Raw genomic sequence first — 20783 nt, forward strand, 5'->3', positions numbered from 1 at the left:
TGCAAAGCCTGCTCCATCCTCATCCGTCCTGCATTTCTGGTCAGTGCAGTCACAGATAAAAGTACAGAGGGGAAAACCAGATCCCTGCACACAAGCAGCGAGTGCTCACAGCTTCCACAGCAGTGCTGCTAGGAGAACCAGGCCACAAAACGTCGTGGTAGCTACCTATTCCCCGTGTGCTGTGAAACTCAGCGCTCTTTGCCAGCATTAGCAGCAGCAATTTAAGAAGGAAGGATGAGCAGAAAAGCAGAACAAGCTCCAACACCGGTTTCGGTCGCCCGTGCAGGTGTGATCTGTGCACAGCAGCTCCAGTGCTGCACCCCAAAACCTCTCACCCCCCGGCACAGCATTACAGGCTCTCGCTTTGAATCTGCTCCTTTCCAGTCACCTGCAGTTTCCTCTCCCACTTCTCAGTGCCCAAGATGACTAAGCCATATAAATGCCATTCCTCTGCTTGCAGAAACCATCGCAAGAACACATGGGCCCCCCAACACCCTGCATATCTCCCCGCCCCCCCCCCCCCCCCAGCACAAATGCCTTCTCTTCAGATGCACAGAAAGGAGAACTTCCTCACTGCTCTTCAAAATCAGGTTGTAAATTAATGCACTTCAAGCACCATTGAAACTCTGCTGCTCCACAACTGTCTCAGCAAAATATTAATCACCGCTGTGAAGATTCTTAAACTCAAGGACATTTATGATCTTTTAAGTAAATACATGCTCTTCGAACATCTTCATGAAATGCAAGCTAACCGATTCTGTAAAGAAAAGGGATGGAAGAGCGAGTGCTTCACACAGAGCTCTGAAATGAAGGCTGGTTTGGGGGTCTGGCTTGTTGAAAATTGCCCACTGTCAAGTCCAGGAATATCTGTGCTTTGCTTAAGCAATGCTGCGCTGTGGGTGGTGCCCCAGACAGAACCCCCACCCAGGCACCCACTCTTTCTTTCCAGAAAGGGGGCTATGAGGAATAACGCTGATGTTTTGCCCTGGCTATAAATGCAATTCCAACTCAGGCTTGTGTCTTCAATTATGGCCTGAAAAGAAAGAGGTACCGACCTACTGGTTTCAGTGGGCAAACTGAGGACTAAATACGTATATCCTGGCTAGACCACCGTGGAGTTTGTCCTTGTCTGGGAGGGCTTGATAGCCGCTCCACATTCAATTGGGAGGGTATAAGACTAAGCAGGAAGCTGGGCTGTGTCACGGCACAGGAGTATGAAGTTATAGAAGGAGATAAAAGAAAGGGAAGTTTAGGCTGAATATCACAAAGCTTCCTGAGAATTTCCCATAGCTCCCAAGATCTGAGCTGGGAAATGCTGCAAGCATTAGCACTCAAGACATTTAAAGCAGGCAGGGGAAGTTTTAACATGGCACAGTGTCTGATTCCCTTCTTTACTGAGTGCACAAAGGCTATTCCAGCTGCACCGCAAGGTCACATGAATGTACCAGCCTCATGTGCTGAAGTTACTTCATCGTGAGATCAGCAGATTTTAGGGCATCAGCCATGACACAGCTGAGCGAGCAGCCTGCAGCCAGCCTGGCAGTTCCCTCTGCTGTGCAACTCCTTGGGTGCTGAGTGGGCGGAAAGGTTTTGAAATGATTTCTGAGTTTCCTACAGATAAGAAAATGCCCCAAGAGGGAGAACCCTCCGATTAAAGCAGCCACATTCACCTTCCCCCAAACCCGAAATGCAGCATCACACTAACACAACGCTGTCATCTTCAGATGTCCCTGGACCAAAACTTGAACAGGCAGGGCAATGCAGAATGACTGCCAGCCACCCCCCCCGTTTTAAAGCAGAGACCCTTTGGTCACTGCTGTTTGTGTCCACACAGGTTCCTCTCTGAGATACTACCTTTAGTGCTGCCCAACGTCGAGCTTTGCAGCACCGTGTTAACAGCAAGCCTCCACCGTCTACCTGGCAGACCCAAAACCAGGCTACGTTGGAAACAGTAAAAGGCGATGCCAAACTTTTTTCTAAGGGAAAAGGAAAGAAAACAGAGATGAGGGCACAGGTCTGAGTCAGCTGGCAGAGCTGCGGTGCTTTGGTGGAGAAAACAGCAGAGAATTTACCCGTCAGTAATACACAGCTATTAAAAGAAACAAGTCCCTGACCTATCTACGCTCTCAAGTCACCATAATGCCCAGATAAAATTCTGTCCTTTAAAAGTTATCACCAGAGTAAGTCTCCTTCTGAAAACTAATAAACAGCCAGTATCTTCTCATGCCACACAAGCATTCCAATTCAAAGCCACCTCTCTGCTCACAGTTTGTGAGCAGCATGCTTTTAGTTTTCATCATCTCAAACTTATTTTGCTTCTCCCCAAAACAGGATCACATGTTTAGCAAGACAGTTAGCCACATGGAACTTAAGGAAAATGACAAGAAAGCCCTAAAATAAGAATTCAAGGCAAATACTGTGAGGATTAGCCTTTATTAGGAGCATTGTGCCAATTATAGTCTCTATTCACTAGAAGATACTGGGGACTTCTGCAGGGCTTCAGAGAGCGGTTGTGCTGAGCAAGCCTGGCAGAGCGTGTTTATTGAACTTCACACAGCTCTGCGTGCAGGGGATGGAAAGGGCAAGGAGTTTGGTTTCAAGTAATTTCAAGTTTTCATTGTGGAAAGAGTGTTTCGTGGGAATTACATCAGAACCGCAAACTACAATATACTCATTGTATCGCTCAGCGTAGCTTGCTCAACGCTTCTCAAGATAGGGAACTGGTAAATAATCGGGCAACACAGCTGTTACGAATCCTCCCGGCACAATATGCCCCTCAGCTACCTTTTCTTGTGTTATGGAAAAAGAAACAGGGTTTGTTCATTACACTGACTGCAGCTATTATACCTACGTGCATTCAAATCGTGTTTCCAAGTAGCTAAAAATAGCTTTCCAAGCACTCTTCAAGCAAGCAGCAGTTTACCCGTGTTTCATTGTTTTCAGCCAGTTTGCAGTTACCCCTCCAGCAGAGTATCCTGCCCCAGCAGGATCGAGCTTAAATAACCAGATGAGCAATCCCTCGAGCTGCGGCGGAGGGTGTTTTCCCCCGGAATCGGCGCTGACCCAACGTCGCAGTTCCAGTCAGCGGGGAGGCGGCACACAGAGACCAGACATCTGATCCCACACACGTGTGAATAAGCCTGGAAGCCGAATTCACTGTCATTTAACCTTTTATGACTTTTATGTACACACACAGAGAGACCTCTCGTTACCACTCGGCAGGCTGAGCTGGGGGCAGCGTGGCCCGGTTACCCGGGGTGATCAGCCTGTCCCCATTACCCCAGTGTCATGGCAGAGATGCCATCTGGGAGGCTTAGCTGGGGTCACCTGATGCTTGAGGACAAGATATCCCACACTGAGGAACTCGGGCCATCTGCTCCAGCGTCACTCTTACTTGTTGACCTTCGGACCAGAATTCAAGGCTGATTTATTTCCTTCTAGGCTCCTGCCTGTGCTGAAGCCGAGGAGTTCAGGGCGAAGTCTCCCCCTTCAGCTCACTTTCTGCAACGTCAAAAATCAAAAAGATAGCAGCACAGGTGCCATGGAAGGTTATGGGAATTAATCCCCCCAGCCTAAGGCGGAAGGTGTGCTAACTGCCCCCCAGATTTATCTGTTTTGGATTCTGTTCCGTTCCAGCATCCGCAGAAGATGAGTATTGGCATCCATCAAGCTTAGATGGGGGGGGAAAAAACCAACCACCTGAGTTGATGGCAAAAATATTTACTGAAAAATTACATACCTTCTGTTCGACTGCAGGAAGATAAACGATCCTCTTTGCATGACTTCTCTAGACAAGCCACACAGTACTGGGAAGCAGCATTCAGCTGATGCTGAGCAAACAAGAAAAATGCTGACTAGCTGGCTGATGAGTCTCGGTATAGCACAGAGCCATGAAGAAACCTCTTCAGGAACGGGAGCCAAAAGCATTGCAGCCTCCTTTGTGTGACCTAAGAGGCTGATACAGGGTTGGCTACAGCACACCTAAACCAGCTTCCAAAGAAAGCATATAAATCAGAGTGTAGTTTTGGCTTTACACTTTGTATCTTCAGAAAGCCTTTTTGAAGACACATTATCAAAACCAGAGCACTCGCAATACTTGGCTCCTGCTGATTGTGTTTGCCCCGCTGGGCAGTGGCTAAAAGGTTGGCCCCAAGGGCCAGATGGTGTTTGCCTCATCACTGCATGTAGAAAGTTGTACTTTTTTGTTTTCAGTCTGCCCCATTTCAAAACACCGTGATATCTTCACTTTTTAAGTGAAAATAAGAGTGGTCTAAATGATAATACTAGGAACTGCTAACTCTGTTCTGCAAAGTAAGGGGAAAGAGTCACCTACCCAGCCGATTAAAATAGAATTGCATACTTGTGTGCTAAGTTCCCAGTTGCTCTATCAGCTAGGTATCTCACAGCACCCAGACAACAATCCCCTAGAGACCTTTAAAGCGCATTTCTTAGCAGAACTTCTAGCATATTTCAACTAGCAGAGCTTGAAACATCGACTGGCATTTGCTTTACTCCATCAACACCACAGAAGAGCTGGTTTTCCAGGTTCACAGACAAGATCTTTAGCATGAGCCACTCATGAGAATTTTTTCCTGCTCGTTAAACCACAATTATTGCCAAGGAATAGCCACATGGAAACCTCTTTACTTGGTGCATGTGCTCTGGACACATCTGGGTCACACCTGCTTGCTTTACCACCAAATTTTTTTCTGATGTTGGTTTTGAAAATGCTTTCTACTTCTGCAGTAAAGAGCCTCCAAAGCTGTAGGTGAGGTTACTCATTACAAATATTCTTAGGGGTAAGGATGTGAGCAGCAAAATGAGCACAGTATAGCTTCGAAATCCTGAATTCAGCTGATAGCAGTTGCATCTTGAGTCAGTGAAGCCATCAGGCACACCCGTATCTGCAGTGAGAGCCTGCAAACGCCTTTCCACACTGCGTGAAACTCAAGTAAGAGACACTCACTCGCTGCTTTTCCTATGGAGTCATCTGAAAGACGCAAACGAACTTGTAAACAGTGCTGGCGTGGAGCAACAGAGGTTTATAGGGAAAGAGATGGAAAGCAAAAATCGCTCCAGACATAATGGTGCCATCAATGAATCAAGGCAACCATGCCCTGAAATGCGCAGCGCCTAGACAGACTTGCTAAAGAAAGTTCAACATTGCAACACTTATTAAGTAACGCATTGACTTGACAGCCATGGGCAGTATGTCCAGACACCAACTACAGACCTCAAGCAGCGAGAAAAGAACGGTTCCCACTAACCTAACCCCTAAGAGTCCTTCAGTGACCTTGACTCGAAACAAACACGATCTCTGTTTGTGTTAATATCTCATGTGCTGACAGAGAGCTACTCACAGCTATGAGCAAGGAGAAAAGCGATTCAGGATGGAATTAAGCAACAATCGTGTAATTGCTGGGACGCCAAGCACGCTGCGAGGCTGAGCTGAAGCGAACGGGCACATCCCTGCAGCATGCGTGGAGGACTCATCTCAAGTACTGCATCGCTGCATTAGCCCACTACTGAAGAGCAAAGCAGAATGCCACAACATCTGTCCGGCACCACACCACAGCTGCAGCGCTCCAGGGTCTGAGCTGGTCATGCCTGGGTACGTGCTGCACTAAACACATGTCTCTTTTGCTAATACAAATCCCAAAGCCTCTGACCCCACCCAGTAATTAGCACCCTATTGCTAACCAAGCCTCAGAAACCCCAAGAGAGAATCTTTTTTCATAAAGCAGCAACCTAATCTACACTGGAAAAATTCAGACCCGTAATTCCAACGCTGGTACTGCTGAAAAATCACACCCTATAGCTCGGTGGTAAAGCAAGAACTCGAAGTCTTAGCTACATACTTCAGAAATAATTAACAGCTGGTGGTATCCTGAGGCTGGGCTGGTGTGCCACTTGCTTGTGAGCTGAACCACTCAGGGATGCTCACCCCCTGCCAGAGACTGATTGCAGAAGGGACTCATTTCCATTTGGGGGCCAGCTTTTTCGAATAACACTAGAAATACGAGTGACCTTTTGCAGCAGAGACATCACATGAGCATAACTACTACTGCTTGCTTCATGAACCCATAAAACACGCTGATATGAGAGCAGTCCTATGACTTTCTCTAGTCATCTTGTTTTCATTACCCATGTAGCTACAGAGGGCAAAAATGATGCTCCAGGAGAAACTCACAATGGGTGACCAGAGCTGGGGTCTCCCCCTCCCTCCCTAAGTCAGCTGCAGGCAAGCAAAACCGAAGAGGCTTGCTTCCAAACACGGATGAGGATCAGCCTTGATGACTACTTTTGCACTTGTTTCAACCACCAAAGTAATTACCCTAAAAGAAAAGGCCAGTATCTCCATGTGACTGCAGCGTCTGTGCGGCTGTTTTCAAGCAAACCCCGGGTCTTTTGATAATACTGATGACTGCAACATCATGTGAGGGTTTGCAACAAGGAGCAACTCCTACATCAGAGCTGGAATCCGCTGGGCAGACAGGGAGAGGAAGCAGAAGGTCGTTTTCTTTTGTCTCTCTTACAGGAAGAGAAGTCACATTGGGCTGGCAGCGGCTCAAGTTCTGAGCTCAGGGCTGGGACTGGGAACTGCCGGGGAAAGGCTGGGGCTGGAAATAAGGCAGAGAGGCTAAAAAAAGGAACTTACACATGGTGTGAAAGGGTTGTACCAGAAGGCACGTGAGGCATCTGCCTTCAGGTAATGGGCAACCTTTGGCTCGCTGACTATTTTCATAGGGCTGGTGCTTATATTTAGAAAATCATCTACTACAGATTAGAAAAAAACAGAGATATGCAAAACATTCAAGCTTCCCTGAATTCATGTCATTAAGCAATTGCTATCACACAGTTGCCATCCCGCTCTGCTTAACACCGTACATACCTGAGCGTTGCTGGCACCCGCTCACCTGCACCTCCAAGTCCCAGAGGGCTGCAAAGTCACCCCTCTACTGCAGTTCTGGGAATTACGCAATGGCACGTCCTGCCCCCAGTTTTTATGCACACACTGGACAAGGAACACAGTTCTGCAGTTGCTTTAACCCCCTATTTCTGTATGAACTCACTTGCCAAATGGAGAATTACTTGCGTGTCTGGTTGCTAACTTGAAATCAGAAGGAAGAGAAGGGCGAAAGCTCTCCGCTGCACAGCGGCAATGCAAGTGACACCTGGAGAAGGGTCGGTACCGGCAGCATCTGCTCGGTCACAGACCTGGGAGATAAAATACAGTGCCACGGAGTGCAGGGCCTGAAACTGCATGTTATCACAGAAGCACAGGTATTTCCTTCAGTTGTGTGTCTAAACAGGAAAATGCAGGACACTAAGAACGTTTTTAATAACTTGTCAAAATGAGTCTCTAATCCAGGTGGTCTACTTCCAATTCCACTGTAAACAGAGTTTGAGGCAAAGTATACCATTGAATAAAAAAAAATAATCCGGTCCGATAAAAGTCTGATTTAAGAAACAGATTTCCGTGTACGCTTGGCCGAAGCATGACAAGCCTCCTGCCTCTCCTGGGAAGCATGAACCTCTCCAGCCGCGTGTGCCAGGCACTGGGGACACCGGAGCAGGCACCTGACCGTGTCTCTGCATCGAGCTGCCAGCCAGAGCAGGTTTGCCACCAGCGAGCCTGTTGGCAGCATCAGCCCCGCACCTGGTGGGGAGGGAACAATCCATCCCTGGGGGACCAACCCTTCACAGTGGCAGCACTCACCAGCTCCAGAAGTGCTCGCTCTCATCTACACGTGGATTTACTGCGAATAGCCCTCATGTGCATTCACTTTTAATCCTGAGCAAGAACACTTTGTTCCTGGTTGTTTAATCTGCATTCAAGAAGCATGTTTGTGGGGGAAAGAGATGGTCAAAACATTCTGCAGACTGAGCAAGGACTGGTTAAAAATTAACCTTCTCTGTGTGGGGCTTCCTGCTTTTATTTCTTTCTAAAAGGTTGGCCAGTTTAGTCAGTAAGGGCTCCTAAAACATTTCCATGTAAAGTTAGACCAGACGAGCCTAAATAACCAGTGAGAGATTTACGCTACAACCTTATGCTAAAAGCAACTAGCAGATCTCACACCGTCAATCAAGACTTCTCATTTGTGGGAGTGATGACTGACAGTGATGGCAATTAAGAAAAAGGAGCAATCAGCCCAGTCTTCCCATTTAAACCTAGAACAAAATGCCCAGCTACAACTGGGTTTAGTTAACAATGTAAGGCACTTCTGTTCCAGAGCAGGACTACCTCCAGAGGGGAGACGGACCGGTACAGGCACTAGCCTGTGAGTCCACACACTCCTCAACAGCAGCAGCTTCCTGAGCAGATGAGACCTCGGGCTTTGCCTGCCCACCCTGAGATGTGCCAGACAATTACACCTCACTGCCTTTAAAGAAAGTTTACATAACAGGGACAGAAGCACTTTTAAACGTGCTCCAAAAAAACCACGTATGCTGAAAAGATATTAAAAAGAGGCACCAAATTTAGATCCTGCTTGCCTAGTAAGTGAAGAGCTCGAACAAACGTAATTATCTCAGTAAAAGAGAAAAAAATTAAGCCCTCTTTACTTTTGGTGCGATCATTCCAAGATGAAATAAAACCCAACGCAGTCACCTAGCTCCCGGCTTACAGCATCCCCACCTCCACCTTGCTGGCGATGATGAGGCTGTGCATCAGGACCTGTTCCCCCAGTTTCAAAACAGATTGATTCAAATTGGTCCACAGTGAACCCAAAGTTCAATCCAACTCCAGAAAGCAGAGACAGCCTAAGGCTTGAAGAGTGCAAGTGACCAAAGCTGCTCTTTGTGGACAACTGTGTCAAGAAATAAGAACTTAATCCAATACTACTTATTCATTTTTTTCCCCCAAGAATAAATGGCCTCAAGTGGCCACAACACATACATACCGCTTTCCACTACTCCTGGAATGTTCCTGGGAAAACAGAAGGAAGAAAAAACGTAAATATTCAACATCAAGTGATTGAAAAAGTCCTATATAACACGTGCAGCCTCTTCACAAGGATGAAACCAAGAAATCGCGTAGTCTGCGATATCGGACAGGGGTGAGGCTTACAACACACAGTGATCGCCGCTGCCGCGCCATGCCGATGCCTGCCTTGCACACTCGGTGTGCCGACGGGCACCCGGCAGCACGGGGTCTGGCTGGGGGAACCGGGGACCTCCTGCAAGCACCGGACCACGCTGGCACTGATAGCGGGGCACCCGGCACACAGCTTGGAGAAGACAGATGTGGTGATGAACGCAGATGGCAGTGGTGACACTTCCCAGGACAGGAAGGTATTCGTGTGGCGAGCCGAGCCTGTGCCCAGGGCTGGCAGCAAGAAACAGGCAGATAAGGGAGAGCAGCAGCGTGGCAGGACAGGGCATTTTTCACATAGCTGGCATTCCTAGGGGAGGCCATGGCTGCAGAAATCCCTTGCCTCAGTTAATAAAAACACATAAAAGGGAGAAAGAATGAATCAAGCTTCTTTACCCACAACAGTGCATACAATACTTAATTCACTCTGCAGCCTTGTGTGCTTTCCAGGGACTGGATGGGATCACACTATGTTTTTTAGGTAAAAAAAGGCATCACAAACATCTGCTCACCGGCACCCTGCTCTTCACATACCTCAGCACACTCACGTCCATATAGTTTGTATCACGCTCATATATTTTAAAAGGACCTGTTTATAAGCTTCAGCTCTAAAACCCAAAACAGAGTTGAAAGCTGAGGAAAACTGGAAAACCGTAACCTCTGTAGAGGCAAGTCAACCCAAAACTGGAACAAATGACAGGCACCGACACAGGCACCGACACAGGAACCAACGTGATTTTCTGGCTGCCCATTTTATTGCATTCAGCAGTAGGGGACAGGCAACAGGAAATTCGTATCCCATGATAAGCTCACTTACAGAGGGATTAGTGGAATTTTACCAGTTTTCGAAGTGGTTTACACAAATACACGAACCACCATGCTGGCATTGCTTGTTGAACATCATGCCGCTCATCAGCTACAGCACAGTGACAGCATGAGGGAAACTCTGGGCCTTAACCACAGATGTTTTATATGGCTTAGCTTTTCGCTTGCTGCTGCAGAAACCTTTTCAGCACCCTGCTGCACCTCTGGGCGAAAAAACTAAGAGCTGGTGCTGAGACCTAGCTTACCATAAAGCAGAGCACACCCTCGCGTACATGGTTGGCATCCCCCACTGAAAGAGGAAAGGAATTTTGATGTCCTGAAGAACACTTAATGACCACTGACCTTAAAAGCCTCACAGGACGATTTCTATTGACCTTCACCTTTGCAAAAAAACTTTTACCTGTAAAATGATTCAGAAGGCAAGTCCAGCCTGTGTGGTCTTAAATCTCAATTTGCATTCCTGCAATTTAACACTAATCGCATTTGACAGAAAATGGACGAACAATATTTCTGTTCTGCCAGAAGATGTGCCACCTGCCTGGCTGTGCTACTACCAACAAACAACAGATGGCCACTTTTATCACAGAAACACCGCCTTTTAGTGACCAAACCTGGATAAAGATCACAGAAGAGACTCACCCAAGGTGTGCATACCTAGCATTGTAACACATAAAGCACAGTTGTTAATCCCTGCCTAATTAACATCTTCATTCAGCAGCTGAAGTTATGAGGAACACATTACCAGTGCATTAAAAAAGCTACAGATCACATACGCACACCATCAGTGCCACACCGTCAGCTTCTACAGCTGATCCTATTTCCCCTCCTTCTTGCCCATTTTAATAATGTTTAGTCTAGCATTTCTTGTTCAGGAACCATACATTAATTTTAAAAATACAACTGATTAATTATATTTTTCACCTTGAATATTTCACCCACTATACTCAGGTTAGCAGCAACACACTCAAACTGCTTAAAAACCTCTGGACTTAAGTCCTGAACTGAAAACTCCAGGCTACACATTCAACTCTTAGCTTGGCAAGAGCTAGACACTGAACAAAATGAGGATAACGTATCATGTAAAAAGACAAACACAAACCCAGCCACCTAAATGCGAGTTTTATTTCCTCAAAACCTAATTGCCAGTCCTGTTTGCAGCGCTGAAGGCAGGCAGCTATAGGGATGGGTCAGCCTCTGCCAGGAACACCAAGTCAAGTCTCCAGAGGACTATTGTCAAGCTTCTGAAAGAAAGGGGTGAAATAAAACAAAAATATTTGTAAAACGTAATGGGGTTTTTTTCCACCACCACTGGAGAATGTTTTTCAGGCAGTTGGCCAGCACCACTTCAAAGAGTAAAAAAGCATGTGGTTTTTGCACAGCTTTGTACTTTAATATTAAACACCAAAAAAAAAAAAAAAAAAAAAAAAAAGCACCAGGCTCGATGAGGCAGCCAGGCAACCGTCACTTTGATGCAGGAGAAAGTACGTCAATCGGCTGCATCACTGCAGTGGCTCTGGGGTCGGGGAACCCTCCTACAGCATCTCCCTGCCAACGCAGTGAGCACCATGTACCGCTCCCCTCCGCGACGCCGCGGGCTCGGCGAGAGTAGGGGGAGGAAGACAAAAAAACCCCAAGCCACTGCTTTTCACTCCAGTGAAAGGACAAAGCTGAGTCAGATGCTAACTCACAGGCAGCTTTTTGTAAGGTGCGGAGGTAACGCTGCAAAGGCTGGAGCCATCCCACGACAGGGTCAGGAGGTGGCAGGTGCCACCGGGCTGCTCCCTGTTCTGCTGCCAGCCAGAGGGACTGAGGATGTCCCTCCAAGAGCTTGAAGCGAGGATGCAAACAAACTCATTCGTAGGAAGAGGTGGTCCTGACACAGCAATGCCCCCAGACCTCACTCAGGAGTCATTAAAAATAAATAAAAAAAAAATCAGAACACACCACGCAAAGCACAGCCGTGTTTGTGCTGCGACACACCAGACTTTCATGCAATTTCATTTTAATATAGGACCATAACTACACGTTATGGGCTTGTTTTGCAACTGGCTCCTGACTGTCTGCAGAACTTAATTTAGACATACGAAAAAGACAGGTCTTAACTAAGCAAGAAGTGCAATTTCTAGCAGCCCTGTTTTGCTATGAAAGCTAATTGTCAATTCCTCAAATTCCAAGCAGTTAAGAACTGGACTTCGGTCTCACTTCCCACTGCTTAACCTGTTCAGGTCTGGCACTACCCTAGATAGATCCAGAAGAACACAGACCTTAAGCTTATTGCACTATGGCTCTTCAAGCCCATTTCTGCCCTTCTCTGAGCAGGTTTTCAAGTCCACGCAGCTGGTTACCATGGGGCAGACCAGGACAGCAAACTTTCCAAAGCACTAACCTGTCAACAAACTCCATCAGCACCTTGCACAACAGGTGCACAGCTCTACCCACCTGGAGATGCTACTAAAAGCCTACTGTTATTGCTGAGAGGTTTGATTTATACCAGGCTCACCTCAGAAAAGCCCAGAGAAAGCTCATTTCTCAGTTCTTGTTCCACCATGCACAACATTCCTGAAGGACTTAGAGCAAAAAGCAGGAATTGAGAAACATGATGCACAGCTGGCAGAGGTGGCAGGCAGAGGTTATTCCTAGCAGCTAGCTGAAGGAATACGGTTTATTTAAAAAGGGGAAAGTCCTTGTCCTATACGAGAACCTCAAATGACACCTGCCAGTTGCTTGAAGTTTCTCGTTCATGCCAAGATTAATTAGACAGCGCTGCACCTACCTGGAGTCTTCTTACTAAAAGTAAAGGGGGAAAAAGGCAGGATTTAAGTGTCTTGTGAAAAATGCCTATTGGGATTGCTGGGGTGGCCAAAAGCTGCTTTGGTATCAGTTGCTACTATTGCTAAAATCAGCCTGCCAGGCAGAACAAGTATAGTCCTTGGCATCGTGCGTCTCCTCCTCCTCCCGCGGGTGGCCGTGATCCAGTCCCAGCACGCTGCCGCCCCACAGCCCTCCCTGGTGCTGTGCTTCACTACTCGCCATCTGAAGCAAGTGCATTGCTCTCCCTGCTGCCTGATAGGAACCTAGCCCCGAGGAACCCAGACTGCATGTGCGAGCTCTGCTCCCCATCACATGCAGGAAGGGTGCAAGGTTTTGGTGTGAAAGGGGAAGAAAAATCTCCCCCATCTGACTGCAGCATGGAATGAGCTGACCAAGAAGTATGGTTCATGGGACTTTTGCTTCTAAATTCACAAAATGCTTTAAAAGTTGACTCCTCAGTGATTAAATGGTTTTAAATAGGATCATTCCAGCTGCTGCAAGATATTCCTTCACTCTTTCCTGGACACTTATTACCCCAGAAGCTGCCAAAGATGCAGCAGGGGCTGCTGGGGACACTGCAATAGGCAGCGCCCAGCGTGATGCTCGAAGCACCCTCAGCTCCCACTGCAGTTGCTGCAGAAAGGCACAACCTGCTTTGCCACGCAAAACCCTTATATTCAGGCAGCTGTTTTCAAACAGTCATGAACAAAGTGAAAAACAGGGAGAAAGTTCACTTCACCCTGCACTTAATTTTCTAAGAACCGTGCTTACACAGCTAGAGCTTTTACCAGACAAGAGCACGTTTGCAAGGGTGTAACTTTTGGGTGAGATTTCAGTATCACTCAGAGAAGCATTTTACATATCTTCTTGACAGAGCTGTAGTTTACAAGCTCTTAGTGACAGCAAAGGCAGGAGGATGTTTTAGCAGTGGTGTGGGGAAAAAGGAGGAGCTATGACCCAATTTAGTCACTGAACTACAACCTGCAAATTGACAAGTGAGTAATTGAGGGAGGAAAGGCAACGTGCCTGCTCCAGAGCACCAACACTTCCTATTAAGTAGGAAATGCCGGAGAAGAAAAGGTAAAAGCAACTGCAGAATATGACAATGAGAAACCAGGTGGATTAGTCACTGAAGACTAGTAACACAAATAAATCCAGCGCATGCAATCATTCATCCCCTCCTCCAAGGGCTTCGGGATGCTGCAGTTGTTACACGCAGAGTAGCTCAACATTAAGTGTGAAATGAGGTAAATCCAGTTCTTGCAGGGATAACACCATCACTCCAACGGTACGTAAATCCCACGGACTGGAGCTGGAAATGCCAGAGGAAATGACTGGGTTGCTAGCAAGTGAATTCAACACCACTGTGGAAGGCTGCAATGGACTTTCAGCAAGCTCCTTACCAGGCTGTTGATCTGGGGCAGCAGCTAGACCCATGCAAAGGAAGGATTGCCTTGGTTTTACTTATTAAAGTGGAAGGAAATGTTTCCATAAATAGGAACTACAGGAATCAGTACTGATGACATTTGCTCTGACCTCATTCATCCTCAGGAGATGTAAACACTGAATTTCACTCTTGACTGATAGACAAAACAAGCCCTGAAAATCCCTCTGAGCTGTATGGGAAGGAAAGTGGTGGGTCTTTTTCTTTTTTTTTTTTTTTTAAAAAACCAGAATAGAAAGAGGAAAAGTGACCAAATTCCTGAAAAAAATGAACATTCACCTAGAAAAGACTGTTTTTAAACCCTGGTTTGAGTCCAGCCTGCCTTCCGATCACCCATTCACGTCCCAAATGCCCCCCAAGGTCCCCGATATAGGAACTGACTTTACAACTGCAGGGCAGCAGGTCAGGGATCACAGGTACGAGCAGCCTGTTCCCAACTTTCTCCTACTTTCCAGCAAGCTGGTTGTTTGCTATAATGTCCCACACATTAGCTCCTGGCTTGCTTCTGAGCGAGCCAAAAAAGGAAAAATAAAATTAAAAAAAAGAGAGTTTGGAGCAGGCTGGAGACAGAAGTTGCTTATCCTGAAGACCATCAGGGGTTAAGGCTGCACATCTATGGCTCAAGCACTCTCCAGACAACAAAATTTTAAAACATCACAAAGTGGTCTAGCAGTGAAATCCACAATTATTGCTAGCCTGCATGCCCAAAGCCAGCCAGTGTGTTTACTGGCCATGGCTTAGACCTGACAATTTTACGTGTCTGACAGCAGCAGATCTGCTGCTTGCAAACAGCCCTCAGCTTGCACTCAGACCCTGCACTCATTTACAGATTTTCAAAAGGGGACTAATTATGCATGCCCCTGCAGTCAGAAGTACACACGAACTAGCCCAGCTGCAGCATGACCAGCCTGGTCACAGGAGAGCAAAACCATTAACTCCAGGCCACCACGGAGCAGGACAAGAGGGAGAAGAAAGCAGAGAGAACACTCATAAAACCACTCAGAGAATCATGACACATCTCATGCTACCACCCACACAGCAGGCAAACAAAATAAAACAAGCTATTAACGAAAAAGAACAGCTGATACTATAGTGACCTGACCACAACTTGCAGGGGCCAGAGAAGCTGAACTGCGTTCAAGGTATCAGCTGCTGCCTGCGGGACCTCCAGTCCCTCCACCAGTTTCATCTCCAAAGCTTTGGTCTCTCACACCCAGACACTCCATTCGTCCTACAGATTATTCTCCAGTCAAGCCTTGTGAGCACACGCGTGTGCACACACGTCTTTGGAAGATAAACACTGCTTAGCCCCAGTGAATCAGCGTATGTCAGCCCAGCTCGGAGCGCTACGGTGGAACAGAGTCTCATTTTCTGAAATGTCAGAGTAGGAGTCTGCAGCTCATTAGTGCCAGCTCCAGTGCTGAAGGATGCAGTGTGCTAGTGTGCCTTGAGGAATTAAGTAAGGTCAGTCCCAAATTTAGGGATTGGCTGAATATTCTGCTAATGTGCCTTAAATGCAGTTTGTTAAAAATAAAGGGTTTATTTTGATATGGCATACAGCACATTGCATCATCTGGAGTGTGCGGCAAGACAGATGGTAAGAGTAAGACAGAGCCTTCCCTTCACAGCATTTGCTACCACGTTAGGAGCCTTTTCAAATGACTGTTAAGTTTTCCAGAGGCTGTTTAAGGCAAGAGAAATTGAGAAGCAGAAGATCAGAGCTCCATTACCTAAAATTTTAAAAGAGCTGACAGCACTAACAACAGGCACACTATAACAAGAAGTCCACTACAAGTCTTAGTGTTTTTCAATTATTGGTGTTAATACTAGATAACCTGCCAACCAGTCGCTGGCACTTAGGATGGGACAGCAAGTTCTGGGCTTTGCAGAAATCCTGTAAAGCTCCTATTACCCCCCAAGCACCCACTTCATCAACACCAGCCCTAACTGCTCCTCCAAGTCAGCGCATCAAGGTAAACATCATCTTAAAAGCCACTTTGACCCAATGTTACACACTTGTAAAGCCAGACACCTCAGCCCTCAAGGAATATCACCAACGAACAGCATACCGCCACCTCACTCCCACCAGTATCACATTAAGATTTGGCTGTCAATCTGAAATTGCTGGCAATTTTAAGGCAGCAACAAGACAACAAAATGCCTGCTCCAATCCACGAGTGACAGATGAGTGCAGCGACATTCAGCTCGGAATTACGAGTAGAGAAATGGCAATAGGTTAGATGGCAAAGCCAGCCAGCTTATTGCTAATATTCTCCTGGAGCGAATAAACCCAAGCCAGCAGACCTATAGGAACTGAGTAAATGTATTTGAAGGCAACATCATCCCAGAGTTAAAAGCAATAAACAGCTAAAGCTCCATGTGAGTCTCTTGGCTCCTATATAGCCTAGAGCTCCAGATAGAGTGTCTGAGATAATTACAAAAAGCTCCACTTCGCTGCTGGAGCAGCAGAAGCAAGGCAGAGCTCAGTGTGCTGCACGCCTTCCTGCTGGGGCTTTGGCTCAGTGCTAATGACTGTGGTCCATAAAAGCCAGCGGGAGCATCCTGCTGAGCCATCCCCCACCCAGGGGAAGGCCCGCGAAGATACAACTGCCTCTTGCCATCGCTGTGGCTGTACGTTTGCAGCATTAAGGCAATAAGAAGCCATGCAATGCGCTCTCCTCCTAACAGGTTTCCCTCCAAATGAACAAATGTCTTTCAGTACCAGGAAAGAGGCATCATCAGATTGCGGCAGAGTCGGTTCTGCATGTACAGAATGCAAAAATTACAGTTCCTCAGATACCTGGGAAGTGCTGGAGGAGAGCAGAGTGGCTGCTTTAATTGCTTTAATGCACTGCTACAGCATCTCTGCAGCAGATACCACCTTCTAAGGGTTTAAATCTGAGATACAGTAGCTGGCCAAGGCCATTTCCAAGTTTATCATAAACAAGTCCTACTTCTCAGGCCTCTGCTTCAAGCAAGATAAACACCGTGGCAATTAGGCTAAGACTTCTGTGCCAAACCAAGATAAATGAATATCCTACTGAAGTCCTGCAGAACTATCCCAAGCTCCCGGAAGAGCAGCCCGGGGCGCAGGCAGAGAAGTGAGCTGCAGGGTGCCATGCTGCTCCAGTGTGACAGCATCCACCAGCCCCATCTGTGGATGGGGGGGCTCTTCCCTCTTCCTTCAGGGAGGAATTTGGGACCCAGTACTCAGAGCACAAGCTGACATCCACGTTCAGTACCCTCATGCACATGCCCGTGCTTGGGTAAGCCTGTGGACATGCTGCTGGTAGTCTTCCCCAGTGAGGTTTGGCTTTAAAAACTTGGGAGCAGTATTAAGTGAAGGAGCATCATGAAGTAGAACTTAAATTAAACCTCTGATGTAGCTTCGTATGGGAAGAGCTACACGCTGTATTAATTTATACGTGGCACCCAGGCTGCTGGGAGAGTGACTCACCCTTGCGCAGAGCAGCCGTCTGCCCAGCGAACTCATGGGATGTTTGGAAGGCATCCGCTAGGTCCACATTCAGCTCCCATCTGCTCTGCACGGGAGCTGGGCTGCAGCTCAGCACCAATCTCCACCTTCAGCCAGACTTCCCAGGTACACCAGACTGTCCAAATTCGAAAGCACTTGAGCAAATACCTCTTGCACAAACCCAAAGCAAGTTACAGTTTGAGGCACCTCAGACCATTGGGCAGACCGAAGTTATGGATGGGTTAAGACCAGAGGAAATCATTAGTAATTTCACATGCTCCGAAAGTGTCCTGCTGTGTTTACAATTAAAATGCCACAGGAAAAAAACCCACACTGTCCACAGAAAGGGGAAGAGATCTGTGACTGTTTCATATGCCTTGATCCCTTTCTGGCCTCAAATCCTTCAGCCAGATTCTGCATTCAACAGGTTAATGAGCTGGAGAGCTGATCAAAGGACAGATGTTTATTCCCCCTTTAATTTATGTTCAAGTCACAAATGCTCACAAATATTTATCTACAGAAGTCATAGCACTAATCCCATCTCCTTCCTAGCTTTTAAGTTTAGTGATCAAAGTTGTACAATTTCTTGAAGACTGTATTTCAATTTCAGTTAGTGGTCTCTTCTGAAGAAGAATTAAAAAAAGCGTTTTTCATAAGGGAAATTAAGAGAAAATGGGTATGTTCTAGTGAAAATTAGAAGGAACATCAAAGCGAAATGAGGCGGCTTAATTTTACACCATCTATTCCTAAAAGCGATGACTGTAGGCAATCCCCTTTCAACAAATGCCAGAATTAGAACTCCGCTTTCCCAGAAAGGAATTTTGAAGCAGCGCCTCATCTACCTCCCCAGCCACACAGATACCACCAGCTTCACATCGGAGTATGAGTCTGCATGTAAACTCCTCTCCCTTCCCCTCCCACCCTCTTCAAAAAGCAATCTCAAGAGCGACGAGCCAATGCCACCCGCATTCCCACCTGTCAGCAGCACGAAAACGGAGGCTGTGACAACTGAGGCGCTTGCTCAGAAGGTGGCCCTGGGAAAAGGCTTTGTTTTGTTTTCCCCTGCCCCTCCTCCACCCTTTGCTGGCCACAGCTGCAAACACACAGCTTCTGACATCGGACTTGATTATCAGAGCTAACTTGCTAAATGAACATCACTTAACTAGGCGAGCACTATGCAGGACAACGGCATCACTGAAATTTCACCTGGTAAATAAACGAGGTTAAAATCCGGTGTATGGTGTGGTAAACATTTCCTAACTATTATTAGCCAAAGGAAAGAGTGTGACTGAGCTCCTTTAACAGTCAACACTGGCTGTTTCCACCTGTCTTGCTGCCAGGGGTGTAGTTTGCTGCCAGGGGACACGCGGTACCTTTGCTGGACAGCTGCAGCAGGATGACAGGCCACTGCTGTAATGGAGTCTGTTAAAATTCAGTGCTGTGAGTCAGCCAAGCATGTGCAGGATGTCTTCAACAACAAACCGCCCCCGGGTGCTGCAAGCATGCAGGGACGGTTCAAGCATCAAACGCAAGGTGTTAGAGGTGCTTTGGGGGCACACCGCTCCTCGAGCTCAGGGAAACTGGGAATCTGCAGAGTTTTCCAGTCTGTCAGAGACACTTGTTTTCTCTCCTTTGCTTCCAAAGAAGTCTGCATTAGATTCCTTCAGAAGCAAAAAGTGAAGCTTCCCCGCATGAGGGCAGCAATTAGGCCATTATTAGAAACGCCTTTGAGATGACCATTCTCTCCTTCCCCCCCTCTTGGTGCTTGCTGATCCTGGGGAGTTGTTTGTCTCCACTCTCCATTTGTCATCCTCACTCAAAGAGCACATGAGTCAGACTGTGCACCACAGATGCTGCTGATAAAAGCACACTCCATTTGGGAATATTAGCAACCCTGCAGAACAAAGACAGCTAAAAAAATAAATCCCCATCCAGTGACTCCCAATCAACTATGCCAGTAAGTGCCTGGTAAATGTCACTGGCTTTACACTTTGTATAAACATCAATCTTTGGATGGTCCAGATTAACCTCTCAACTCCTGCAAGATCAGAAGCACACACCTTATAAAAGGGCAGCAACCAAGTTGCACTTTCCACATGGAACAACCAGTGCCTGTCCCAGGGGTGCTCCAGTTCCAACTGCAGTTCTGTCCCAACAAACACCACAAAGAGGAAAAAAAGAGATAGGTAACTTATTTTCACACAGCAATCTTACATAGGCAGGGTTTTTGCTATGCATAATTTTCCAGAGCTGCAAAAGTAATTAATATTTACATGGTCCAGTGACAGCAGAGAGGTCAAGTCCTGGCTGGCTGGAAGCTCGATCCCAGAGACCAGCAGCTTTGCTCTGGAAAAGGGATCTGATGAGTTTAAGTAAAACAGCACCAACTGTAGGTGCTTTCAACCAGTGGTTTAGAATCAGTTTACTGTAACAGAATTAAACTAGACAGAAGGAAACACTTCAGCACATGTAAATAACCCTGCTAAATAAAGCTATGCATGATTACAAAGCATCAGCTTCGGTGCTGATAAACCTCGGCAGGCCCTGACTGCACTGTTGCAGTCACATTGCAGCTCTAGGCAGGTTTTAATGCTCCTTTCAGACGCATCTGGAGAAATAGCCTGTTATCTACCAAAAAAAAAAACCAAACCAAACCACAACACACCAGGAAAAACACAGTGACCCAGTTCAAAGTGTACAACTTGTCTATTTTCAACAGAGCACAGAGCCAGCTGCAGTGCAGACTGTCCTGACCAGAGGCAGAAGTCCTGTGCTGGCACACAGTGCTGGGCTCTGTGCAACGAGCTGCTCCTTCTGCAGCAGCCAGTTCTGCTTGTGCCGAATTGTTCCTCCTAACACTCACAAACTGGTTCTGCAGAATCCTACAATTAGAACAGCACCATGTATACAAATGCCACAGATTAAGAATCAAGAGCTCCTCTGCTCACAAGAGACTGGCTTGCTTTTTCAAATCTTCCAGATTCTGATTAATTTGCACGTATTGTGTTTTGAAGCCATGGCATTAAATGGAGGAACAGAGGAGTTTCCAACAAAAAAGGTCAGCCTCTATACACACAGCTTCTATAGCGCTCAGGCTGTGTCAGCCTAAAGATCCACTGTGCAAAGCTGCTCAT

The 20783-nt window shown here is 46.8% G+C and overlaps 1 protein-coding gene across 12 annotated transcripts in view; it reads right to left on the bottom strand.

The window, feature by feature from the left end:
* GNG7 (G protein subunit gamma 7) overlaps positions 1-20783 on the bottom strand; it is a 79285-nt gene that overhangs the window by 17157 nt on the left and 41345 nt on the right. For 3 of the 12 annotated variants that reach the window (XM_056335274.1, XM_056335273.1, XM_056335266.1), the window contains one exon: positions 8904-8929. The exons of the other annotated variants lie outside the window; for them this stretch is intronic. The gene's annotated coding sequence lies outside the window, so the exon portion shown is untranslated. The remainder of the gene's footprint in view (positions 1-8903; positions 8930-20783) is intronic. 12 annotated transcript variants of the gene reach the window in all.

The sequence above is a fragment of the Falco biarmicus genome, chromosome 4, assembly GCF_023638135.1.
Source record: "Falco biarmicus isolate bFalBia1 chromosome 4, bFalBia1.pri, whole genome shotgun sequence".
In the NCBI taxonomy this organism is placed as follows: Eukaryota; Metazoa; Chordata; class Aves; order Falconiformes; family Falconidae; genus Falco; species Falco biarmicus.